The sequence below is a fragment of the Lycium ferocissimum genome, chromosome 10, assembly GCF_029784015.1.
Source record: "Lycium ferocissimum isolate CSIRO_LF1 chromosome 10, AGI_CSIRO_Lferr_CH_V1, whole genome shotgun sequence".
In the NCBI taxonomy this organism is placed as follows: domain Eukaryota; kingdom Viridiplantae; phylum Streptophyta; class Magnoliopsida; order Solanales; family Solanaceae; genus Lycium; species Lycium ferocissimum.
In genome coordinates, this window is record NC_081351.1 from 58,603,694 (window position 1) to 58,616,421 (window position 12,728).

Below are 12,728 nucleotides of genomic sequence, written 5' to 3' on the forward strand. Positions count from 1 at the left end.
ATATGCAAATGACAAGATCTTTACGGGAAACAAACACCAAATAAATAGTTCATGCAAATACTCACACATTGAAATTCGAAGGTCAACCGTATAGTATGGATCTTTAATACTAGGGTGCCTAACACCTTCCCTAGGGGATCACGGAACCCTTACCAGAACTTTGGATTAAGAAGGATTTTCACTAAGTGTATGAATAAACCCTTCAAAATTGGTTTTCCTAATTTCCTAAAAATTAGGTGGCGACTCTTTTAAAACAAAGTCCGAAAGTGCACCAACGATTTCGAAGTAACTTTTCCAAGCGCTAACCCCGCCCGTGAAAATGCGAACTGTAACAAGCCCGATGGCGAGGTTTAGAGTTAATCAAGGCAAAGTGTGACTCTTTACTGGTGGTGAATCAGGTGCATGAAGTGTTCGAAGAAAAGGAGGAACGCATGTTGCGGTACCTCGAAAAGGCTCTAAAGCTACTTTCTAGATTTTAGGAGTGTCCGGTGGTGCACGTGCCTATGGGAAAAAAATGTGGAGGCAGATGCACTAGCCCAGTTAGGTTCATCCACGAAATCAACAGGCCCGAACGCCGTGTCAGTGGTTTAATTGCTCTATTAGGCATTAGATCATGCAGGGTATGATGATATAAACTCCACAAACTTGATCTGGGATTGGAGGAATGAGTTCCTGGATTACCTGAAGTACAAATAATTATCAGAAGACCTGAAAACCTTTATATCCCTAAGAGCTAAGGCTACCTGATATTGCATCATAGATGGTATGTTACACCGAAGGTGCTATTACAGCCCGTTGGCGCATTGTGTGGGACCTAAGGAAGCTGAATATGTAATGAGAGATGTCCATGGGGGAATCTACATCAATCCTTCAGGTGCAAAGTCCCTGATGAGGAAGCTTATAAGGGTCGAATACTATTAGCCCAAGATAGAGAAAGATATGAAGGCGTTCATCCGGATATGAGACAAGTGCCAACATCATGCGCAAATATTGCACAACCGGGGGAAGAGTTGCATTCGTTAGGTATGATTGACTATTTTTCTAAGTGGGTTGAAGCAAGAGCCCAGAAGAAGATCCGCAAGAAGAAGCTGATAGACTTCATTTGGCAGTATGCCATCTGCTGCTTTCGTATCCCAAAGGAAATAGCTTGTGACAACGGCCCTCAGTTCGTTGGGTCCAAGGTCACTAAGTTTCTCGAGGACCTAAAAATTAAGCGTATCACCTCCTCTCCCTATCATCCCAGTGCAAATGATCAGGTAAAATTAACTAACAAGACTATAATCCAAAACCTAAAGAAGAAATTAAAGGATGCCAAAGGATCATGGCCTGCAAAACTACTTGAGGTTCCTTAGGCTTACAGAACCACAACAAAGTCAAGTACCAAGGTAACACCCTTTTCCTTAGTTTATGAGGTAGAGCCATCAATTTGGGTTGAAGTAGGGACTCCAAGTCTGCGGTACCTACGGGCTAATGAACGATCCAATTCAGACGCAACGCTGATCCAATTGGACTTGCTCGAGGAACATAGAGATCTTGCATACGTCCGGATGGTGGCGCAAAAACAACAGATGGAATGGTACTGCAACTGTCGTACCAACCTCCGACATTTCTATGTTGGGGACTTGGTACTCCAGAAGGTGACCCATAACACTAGGGATGCGAATGCAGGAAAGTTAGGTTTGACTTGGGAAGGAGCGTTTAAAGTTACCCGGATCGCCAGTAAAAGATCGCATCACTTAGAAGATAAAGATGGACAAAATCTTCCAAGCATTTGGAATGTTAGCCATCTGAAACATTACTATGCTTAATTGCGAAATATATGTCCAATAGGGCTGCACACTTTTTTTCTTCGTCCGATTTTTGTCCTAATTAGGTTTTTCCAGCAAGGTTTTTAATGAGGCAACACTACATGGTTTGTAATGACGTTTTTCCTCGGAGCTATTATACAGTGCTTGGGTCTTTATCATTTACATCCAAACACCAGTGGGTCTATATATCCCTACCGTCAGAGCTGAGCTTCAAGGAAATGTCACTAATTTTTGTTTTTTCGGCTAGCTACAAGCCAAAAGCATACTAGCACCTGGGACTGCCCGGTCAATGGAACTAGAACATCTTACGGATGTAACTGGACTAACCACACTAGATGGCAACTAAGTTCTTTTTACATTTGTCCATAAAAAAAGGAAAGTCTCTTGCAACTGAAAGCAAAGTTAGATCAAACGGATGTTGTTTATTACATACCAAAAACTTGTGCCAAAACGAATGTTAGATGTCCTTTTATAAAGCATCATAACAATAAGGCCCTTTCTTATCTGGATAAAGTTTAAGCCTTACAAAGGAAACGGTTGAGTTCAATCGCCTTAGCATTCAGACAAAATTTAACTGGTGAAAAGAAATTTAAATAGAGTATATTAAACGAGAAACCATTTAGGATCCATTAAGGTAATTTATGTTTAGAAAGGAACTAAACAAACTTGCTCACATTATGGTTGAAATCCAATAAACTTGTAAAATTCACCTTTCGACCCAAATAGGTTGATCGGTCCTTAAATGGACACTGCTATGGTCAAAGATAAAACCTTCTGCCTCAAAATTGCGAAGTTTTAAGTCGCTATTCATTTTCCTTATTTTTCTAGGGAAAGTACTATAATGACCCGTAAGGTCGTTTTGGCTATTTTGACATTTTCCCTTGCTCCGTTAGAGTACATTTGACTTGTGGGGAGGATTGACGCGATTCTCGAGGCAAACAAGTGTGATTTGAGAAAGAATGGAGTTTTTAGAATTTTTAAGTGTGGAGTTGACCAAAGTTAACATTGGGGTAAATGAGTCTTTTCAAGATTTTTGTCGATTCCATAAGGTCTGAAACGTTTATTATAACTTGGTAGAGTGGTTGGTTCAGCTCCTGAGGGTCTTGGGGTATTTTGGTGTCAAGACGACCTCTTTTGGAAATTTTGAGTGCGCGAGTGTTTTCGTAGCGTGTTTTATATCTAAGATGCATATTTGGTTTGTATCCGGGAGGTTTCGGATAAGTCTTGGATTTTTGGGGTGAAATGGTGAAAAACCAAATTTTTCTCGTTTAGTGTTTTCTGCTTTCCTTGTACGCGTTCGCGTAGAAGGGCCGCATTCTCGAGGCACTTAGTTGTCACGAAAGGGTCACGTTCGCGAAGAGGAAAATGGGGTCTGCATCGAGTTGACCAACCATTGCTTTCGACATGGTCTGATCGAGTTCGCGTAGGCTAGGGCCGGGTAAAAGCTCGCATTTGCGAAGAGCAATCTGTACCTGGACAGAATTAAAAGACACATTTCTAGTTTAAACCCCCATTCTCAAATTTTGAGCTCTAGACTTCGCATTAAGGGGATTATTGAGAGGATTTGCAAGGTTCATCAAGTGGGTAAGTTTTTAACTTCTTTTTTTTTTTTTACTTTACATTTATATCATTAATTAATGGATATTTACAAGGTAAAAATCATGATTTAAGGAAGGAATTTGGTGAATAAGAACCCTAAATTAGAAACGGTAAATTCTTGATTTGAGCAAGAAATTGATGTTGGATTTAGTTCATTTTTGGTCTATAGGCTTTATAAATCATTGATAAACTAATTTTGGCCAAATTTCCTATTTTACCCTTCGTGGCTCAGAATCTTATTTTGGGTGACTTTTTGGGTTCGGATTTAAAGTATGCTAATATTGATATAATTGGATTTATATGACTCCCTAGAATAATAATTTGGCCTTATTGAACCGATTTTCCAACGAAATTATGGATTTGACCTTTGAGATTTAGAACAGGGTTTTGGGTTGACTTTTGAGACCCAAATATTTTATAAGGTAGTATGGATATCGATTGACTCGTATTGTTACGCTTAATCTGTGTTTGAATAGATTGGGATCGTTCGGAAGCTCTGCATAAGGGTAAGGCTCGGCTGTGATTTGATGAACTTCTTACATGGCATCTTGAGACTGTGAACCTTAGCTTAAGCATTTTTGGTTAATTAAAATTAAACTAATAAGAGAGGACAACGGGGCAACGTAAGGGGGTTCCGATACTTATGAGGTGACGAGTACTTATATTAGATATCGGTGTTATGATGACGGAATTATGTACTTTCAATTGTATAGTCAGGTTTGAATGCCATGCTTTAGGCACTAGCTGGTAGCATAGATTGATAGTGTCTGTGATTGGGATATGAGGTCCCTTATATACATGGTTCTGTGTTTATTGCTTGTCTTGTTGTGATTATATTTTTCTCATCACTCCTAATACTTGTTTAAAAGTGGAAAAAAGCTAAGAATTGAGTCTGTATCATTTAAACTGATTTCATATGGTTGTGCATACCATATTCATGCTTTATGCCGTATCTCAGGTGCTTTAGAGGATACACTTGTGAAGTCCGAGGTTAAATGATTTCGGACGGAGTGATGATGGTATTGTAGGCCAGATTAGCTAAATGACAGGTAATGTGGGCCCAAGGGTCGAGTATGTTGATTTAGAGCCTACGAGCTAAGAGTTATGATTGAAAGCCTAAAATGGATAAGACCCGATGTGATCTGGGAGATCTAAGAATGCCGAGTCCGTATATGGACCTCGCGAGTCCCCCATGGATCACGATTCATAGAATAGAGCGTGTGTGTGTATCAGATGGTGGAAAAAGCCCTTGAATTGCATCACATTAGTTATCATTGCATATCATATCTTCTCCTTGTTTGCTTGTTATGGTTTGTTGAGTTGATTGCCAACTTTACCTTAATTGTATACTTTGGATCTTGCCAGACTTGTGGATTAGAAGCTTCACTTAGGCTTATAACCGAGATTATTGTAAGATGTTATTTTCTTTATTATTATGGACTAATAGTAGTTAAGTGTGGAAGTAGTAATCGTAGACCATCCCTCGTCTCCATTTTTGTTAGGATCGATCGACGATGCTGTTGAGTATGCATTGTTCTTTGTACTCACGCTACACTTGTTGCAATCATTTGTGTGTAGATTCAGTGCCTAGTACCAGTGGTCCGCAAGATTATCTAGATGCTCGTAAAGGAGACTATTCCGGAGAGTTCGGGGTTAGCTACATGGCGATCTGTGGCACCGGATTTTCTCTCTATCCCCTTATTTCTGTCATTTACTTCCAAACAACATTCCAGACTTGTACTTATTTGGTCCATTCTTGCACTAGTGACACTAGATTTTGGGGGCTGTACTCCTTATTATGTTTTTATGACTATCAACTTATTAAGACTTTAAAATGACTTATATATTTTCTTTTCCGCATAATTTTCCTTGCAAGTTGTTCAAACGGTTGTAGATGGCTTACTAACTTGGTGCGAGTTAGTACCTTCACGGCCTATTAGTTTGGGTCATGACAAGTATGAATTATCAAAAAATAAAACATGCAGAGACATTTTGATACAAGAAACAAGGCAATGATAGCATCGCCGACACTCGGTTCATACTATAAGTTCAAAATCCAAAAAAACCTATAAGGGAACCCGGAGGCAAAAGTTCATAAACTTGTAAAAGGCTGGATACAATCGGACTTGTTTTTAAGCAAGTATACACAACCGATGAGGGACTTGTCCTATTTTAATGTGTTTTTAGTGTTTTTCGAGGTCAATCTCGCAGTCAAGGTCATTGAGCCATGACTGGTTTGATGACAAAAGTTGAAGAATATGTTTTTGGTTTTTCGAAAATAACGTATTCTCAAATACGGGACCGTATTCTCATGGTCGTATTAAAGAATAAGGAAACATAAAGTCAGCCGAGATATGGTGATTTACGAACAACTTTTACGGACCGTATTCCACTTTACGGTCCGTATTTCAAGGCGTATTTAACCATGTGAGCATGGCAAGAAAGTCGAAGTTTTGGAAGTTGAAAGACGACGGAACATTTATACGGACCATAAACCAATTTACGGTCCGTATTTCAGAAGATCAAAGTTGCTCAAAAGATGGGAAGAAGTGACGGATGGCGTAAAGGAATTTACGGTCCGTAAACCACTTTACGGACCGTATTTCGTATCGACGGGGACCAAAGTGCAAATCTGCAACTTTCACGTTTTCAAAACTTATAAATAGTCATTGTAGGGTTTTAATTATTATTAGTTGTCATATTTTTGTCTCTTGACTTAGAACATTAAATACTCTCTAGTTTTTGAAGGTTCAAACATCAATTCAAGTATTATCAATTCCTCTTTTCTTCCAAAGTAAGCAATTATGAATTCTTCAATTTCTTGTTTCTTGTTCTTTGTCATGAGTAGCTAATTTTCCTTACTAGGGTTGTGAACCCAATTGATGGGTGTTTTGTGATTGGGTTTGTGATTGATATATATATATAATGGATTATTAGGGTTTGTTTATTCTTCATTCTTCATTCATAATTAATGGTTGCAAACATTGATTAAAGCCATAAACCTTGATTTATTTGGGAAAATAATTAGGGTTGGTAAGAATAAACAACAAGAACTCAAAGCTTTAAACTTTGTTTAATAAATTCACTTAGGAATAAGAAGAATTTACTTGGCATGATTAATCGTTCTTCATAGTTACTTTCTTATATTTGGGAAAATCATAGAAAGAAATAATCTTTATTTATTGGGAAATAGTAGAGATTCATATAGAGATTAAGTGCATTCATATAATGATCCATTAGAAGTATATCAAGATCAATACCCATGATCATACACTCTATCTAAAGGGGACACAACCTTAGTTTCTTTTACCATAAATTCACAACCAAAGCAATAGTTAGCAATTAGTTACTAAAAACCCAACTTTTACCAAAATCATCGGATTAAGACATTAGACCTAAACATAGCATTCTACGAATTTAGTAACCTTTTCACACCCTATTCCCTGTGGGATTCGACCCCAACCTTGTTGGGTTACTATATTTGACAACATCCGCGTTATACCATTAATAGGTGTAATTTGAGCGTATCAAATTTTGGCGCCGTTGCCAGGGAATACGGTTTTGAAATTACTAAATAGTGTTTGCTTTATTGAAGTCTTTTGCTTATTCCATCACACCTTGTTTGCTACTCTGTGTAAACCAGGTGAACATGAATCAGAATCAGCAAAATCAACGTGCTGGTAACCAGGGGAATCGGTTGAACAATCAGGCGAATGATTCAGATGATGAGAATGTTTTCGCTGAGCTTGTTCCAGAGGAGGATTATGCATCTGCTATTGTTCAGCCTCGAGTTGGAGCTGCTACTGTGAAAATTGACTCCTCTCTATACCAGTTGTTGAAGCTTGAGGGATACTTTTGGAACTCTACCGAGAATGACCCTCAACGTCATTTGCAAAATTTTATGGATGTGTGTGCTAATCACATCCAGAACAACGTTCCACAAGATGCTATTCGGTTGAGGTTATTCAAATATTCCTTGGCTGGAGAGGCAAGAACATGGTTTGAGAAGCTGCCCCGAAATTCGATTACTTCATGGGCAGAGATGGTGACTGCTTTTCTCACAAAATGGTACCCCATAGCAAAAAGGCTGAAATTCGTGACAAGATCTATGAATTTAAGCAACGACCGGGAGAACAATTATATGAAGCATGGGAGAGATTCAAGGATTATTTGCAGAAGAGCCCAAATCATGGTTTTCCGGATGACATATTAATGGAGAAGTTCTACCGAGGGTTAGATCCAGTGACGCGATCGGTTGCGAATAATGCGGCGATGGTTGTTTCATGAACAAATCTTATCGACGGGTGACCACCATACTTTCGACGACTCATAATCGGGCTTGGCACTCAAACAATGCGATGTGGTACCGTTTGGTAGTGCTATGATCGAGAATATAGTGAAGGAGAATCAAGATACCCGCAAACCTTGGCGAGAACTTGCAACAAATATTTCCTGTTGACGAAGAAGTTTGATGAGTCCCAGATCAAAAAGGTAAATATTTGTGAGGATGATACAGTTTTACCAAAAGGGATGTACCATACTCAAGATGGTCCATTCCATGATGGGCCTCCTATGCAGGTTGAAGATGCTAATTATGTTAATAACTCTCAAGGGGGTTACCAGAGACAGAATTACCAAGGTGGTTATCAGAGTCAGAATCAATGGAGACCTCAACAAGGTCAAGGTGCTTATAACAACTCTGGGAACTACAACAATAATTATGGTGGTGCGAACCAAGGGAGCTACAACAATAGTAACAATTTTGGGAACAAGAGTTCCAATCCTTATATACCACCGAAAGGGCAGTCAACAGAGCAAGGTAGTTCGAAGGTTGAATCAATGCTTGAGAAGATTCTGGCAAATCAGTCCAAGTACGAGAGAACTTTATCGGGGCCGACAGAGACGGTGGGTTCCCATACGGCGGCTATTCGAAGCTCGAGTCACGGATGAGGGATATTTCTAGAGAGCAAACACCCTCCTAAAAAGGGAGGACTTCCGAGTGACACTATTCCAAATCCAAAGAATGGGGGAGGCGGTGTAGACCGTGTGTTTGCCATCACTACTAGGAGTGGTAAAATACTCAAAGGGGCTGATGAGAAGGTGATTGATCTTGAGCCGATAGATGAAGAGGATGAGGTGTATTCTGAAGCACCCATTATTGTTGATGAGAATGATACTGACAAGAAGGTTGCTGATATTCCAAAAATTGTGAAGGAAGCTGAGAACACGAGCAAGTGGCCTGTGAAAGGGGCTCTCCGCCCTTTGACTCAGCTTTTCAAATCTACACCACCTTTTCCTCAGAGGTTGGTAAAGAAGAAGGAAGATGCTAAGTTCGAGAAGTTTTATGATCAGCTGAAGCAGTTATCTCTAAATTTCCCCTTCTTGGAACTTTGTCAAGGAGATGCCGATTTTGCTAAATATTTGAAGGACTTGCGACCAAGAAGAAAATGGTTCAACATGAAACCGTAAGTTTGACTCACACTTGTGAGTTCCATCATCTCAACTACTCTTATTCGAGAAAAAGGAGATCCTGGGGCGTTCACCATTCCTTGTTCTGTTGGGCACCATGATTTTGCTCGCGCTTTGTGTGATAATGGGGCGAGTATTAATTTGATGCCCCTTGCTATATACAAACAATCAGGTTTGGGGATGCCAAGGCCGACTACTATGAGGTTACAAATGGGCGATAGGTCTATCAAAAGACTGTTGGGGTGGTTGATGATGTACTTGTGCGGGTTGGTGATTTTATGTTGCCCGCCGATTTTGTGATTCTTGATTGTCTTGTTGATCGGGACATTCCTATTATTCTCCGGGGAGACCTTTCCTTGCTACAGGGAGAGCTCTGATGGATTCGGAGAAAAATGAAATCAAGTTCCGAGTCAACGATGAAGAAGTGACTTTTCAGGCCAGCAAAGGGATGAAGTTACCAAGTGCTTACGAGAGCATTTCGGTAATTGATTCGGTTGATGTTATTGATGAAGTAGTAGAGTTCAAGATGGAAGAAGAAAGTTTGGGTGAAGCTCTAGCGGGTATTCTCGTTAATTTTGATGCTGAGGACATGGAAGGTTATGTGGAGACAGTAAATTCACTTGTTGGGTTGGGATCATAATCCTACCAACCAAAGAAGCTGAATCTTGATGCGGAAAATAGAACAACTCCTCCAGCAAAGCCTTCGATCATTGAGCCACCTAAATTGGAGCTTAAACAGCTTCCCTCACATCTGAAGTATGAGTTCCTTGGTCCGGACAATACATTGCCAGTGATTGTGTCAGCTCTAGGCGAGGAGCATTTTACGGCTTTTGGAGGTGTTGAGGGAGTATAGGCGTGCTATTGGTTGGACCATAGCGGACATTCGAGGTATTCCATCGGGATCCGTGAGCACAAAATCCGGTTGGAGGAGGATAGAAAATCGAGTGTAGAGCATCAGAGAAGACTGAACGAGAATATGCAAGAGGTAGTCAAGAAAGAGATCATCAAATGGTTGGATGCGGGAGTGGTTTACCCAATTGCTGATAGTAAATGGGTGAGCCAGTCCAATGTGTTCCTAAGAAGGGCGGCATCACTGTGGTGCCAAATGCAAAGAATGAGTTGATCCCAACTAGAACCGTGACCGGATGGAGAGTTTGCATGGACTATCGCAAGCTCAACACAGCCACATGCAAGGACCATTTCCCCATGCCTTTTATTGATCAAATGCTTGATAGGCTAGCGGGGCGTTCCTACTATTGCTTCCTTGATGGTTATTCGGGCTACAATCAGATCAATATTGCCTTGGAAGATCAGGAGAAGACTACTTTTACATGTCCTTATGGGACGTTTGCATTTAGCCGGATGCCTTTTGGGTTGTGTAATGCACCAGCCACTTTTCAGAGGTGCATGATGTCAATCTTCTCTGACATGGTAGAGGATTACTTGGAGGTGTTCATGGATGACTTCTCTGTAGTGGGGGATTCATTTGAAGATTGTCTTGGCCATCTGGGTCAAGTGCTGAAAAGATGTGAGGAGACCAATCTCGTTCTAAATTGGGAGAAGTGCCATTTTATGGTGAAGGAAGGGATCGTCCTTGGTCACAAAATCTGCGAAAAGGGAATTGAGGTAGATCAAGCGAAAATTGATGTGATTGCAAAACTTCCACCACCTATCTCAGTCAAAGGTGTCCGAAGTTTCTTGGGACATGCTGGGTTCTACAGGCGCTTCATCAAAGATTTCTCCAAGATTGCTAACCCAATGTGCAAGCTTCTTGAAAAAGAGGCGAAGTTTGTGTTTGATGATAAGTGCCGAAAGGCGTTTGATGAGTTGAAAGAGCGTCTTACTATTGCTCCTATTATTGTTGCTCCTGACTGGTCCTTGCCATTTGAACTAATGTGTGATGCTAGTGGTTTTGCAATAGGTGCTGTGCTTGGGCAGAGGCACAATAAAATTATGCACCCGATCTATTATGCAAGCAGAACACTGAATGCTGCCCAGATGAATTACACAGTGACGGAGCAAGAGCTGCTTGCCATTGTGTTTGCTTTTGAGAAATTTTGGGCCTACTTGTTGGGGTCCAAAGTCGTGGTTTACACTGATCATGCAGCCTTGAGATACCTCATGGCAAAGAAGGAAGCAAAGCCGCGACTGATCAGATGGGTGCTATTGCTGCAAGAGTTTGATTTTGAGGTGAAGGATCGCAAGGGCACTGAAAACCAGGTTGCTGACCATCTCTCTCGACTTGAAGAGGCTGGGAGACCTTCTGATGAGCTTGACATAGATGATGCTTTTTCGGATGAGAGGGTATTGGCTGTGCAAATGGAGGTGGCACCATGGTATGCTGACATTGCCAATTATTTGGTAACAGGCATAGTTTTAGAAGATATCAAAGCCTACCAAAAGAAGAAATTCTTGTGGGATGCTCGACAGTACTACTGGGACGAGCCTTATTTGTTCCGAACATGCGCTGACAACATCATTCGCGTTGTGTTCCGGAAAGTGAAGTGATGGCGATTCTAAAGGCGTGCCATGACTCTCCTGTTGGGGGTCATCATAGTGGAAATCGGACTGCAGCTAAGGTACTTGAATGCGGCTATTACTGGCCGACCATTTTTCATGATGCTAATTTATTGGTGCGGTCTTGTGATCAATGTCAGAGGCAAGGGAACATAGGCAGAAGGCAAGAGATGCCTATGAATTTTGTTATGGAGGTAGAAGTGTTTGATGTCTGGGGGATTGACTTTATGGGACCCTTTGTGAGTTCAGGTGGCATGAAATACATTCTGGTTGTTGTGGATTATGTGTCAAAATGGGTGGAAGCTGTGGCTTTACCTAATAACGAGGCCAAGAGTGTCATGGGGTTCCTCAAGAAGAACATATTTACTTGCTTTGGTACTCCGAGAGCTATAATCAGCGATGGTGGATCCTACTTTTGCAATAGAGCTTTCGCGGGTTTGATGGAGAAATATGGTGTAAAACATAGGGTGGCAACACCTTATCATCCTCAGACAAGCGGGCAAGTTGAAGTGTCCAATAGGGAGATCAAGATTATTCTAACAAAGATAATGAATGCGAATAGAAATGATTAGGCCCGCAAGCTCGATGATGCTCTATGGGCATACCGGACTGCTTTCAAGACTCCAATTGGAACTTCACCCTTCAAGCTTGTGTTCGGAAAAGCTTGTCACTTGCCGGTTGAACTTGAGCACAAGGCTATGTGGGCTTTGAAGAAATCGAATATGGATTGGGAGGAAGCAACCAAGCTCAGTTGTTTCAACTAAATGAGATGGATGAGTTTCGGTACTGCATATGAGAGTGCAAGATGTTGTATAAAGAGAGGATGAAGCAATACCATGACAAGAAGATCTCAAAGCGAGAGTTCTACAAGGGTGATCTCAGATTGCACGTTTAACTCTCGGTTGAAGTTGCTACCTGGTAAGCTTATTGCTGTTTAACTCTTGGTTGAAGTTGCTACCTGGTAAGCTTAAATCAAGGTGGTCTGGTCCGTTTGAGGTGGTAGGTGTTTCGCCCCATGGAGCGATTGAGTTAAAGTCCGGAGATGGAACTCGGACATTTAAGGTGAATGGGCAGAGATTGAAGCACTATCACGGGATGGTTTCGGAGGATAGGATTGTGGACCGATACAGGTTGAAGCACCTCAGAACGAACAATGATCTGGTGTACGCAGATAAGGAGTGAATGGTCACCACCGTCGTGCCGCGACGTTAAATCAAGCGCTTCTTGGGAGGCAACCCAAGTGTAATGTTTATTTTTCTTTTGTTTGTTTTTGATCATATATAGGGTAATGGTTTTTTTGCAAGAATATATTGCAGAGAATATTGTTGAATAGAA

The 12,728-nt window shown here is 40.9% G+C and overlaps 1 non-coding gene across 1 annotated transcript; it reads right to left on the bottom strand.

Moving 5' to 3' along the window:
• Positions 1-7,497: 7,497 nt before the first annotated feature.
• On the bottom strand, positions 7,498-7,603 carry LOC132035651 (small nucleolar RNA R71). The gene has a single exon (XR_009409373.1). It is a non-coding gene; the product is annotated as a small nucleolar RNA R71 (small nucleolar RNA).
• Positions 7,604-12,728: the final 5,125 nt, after the last annotated feature.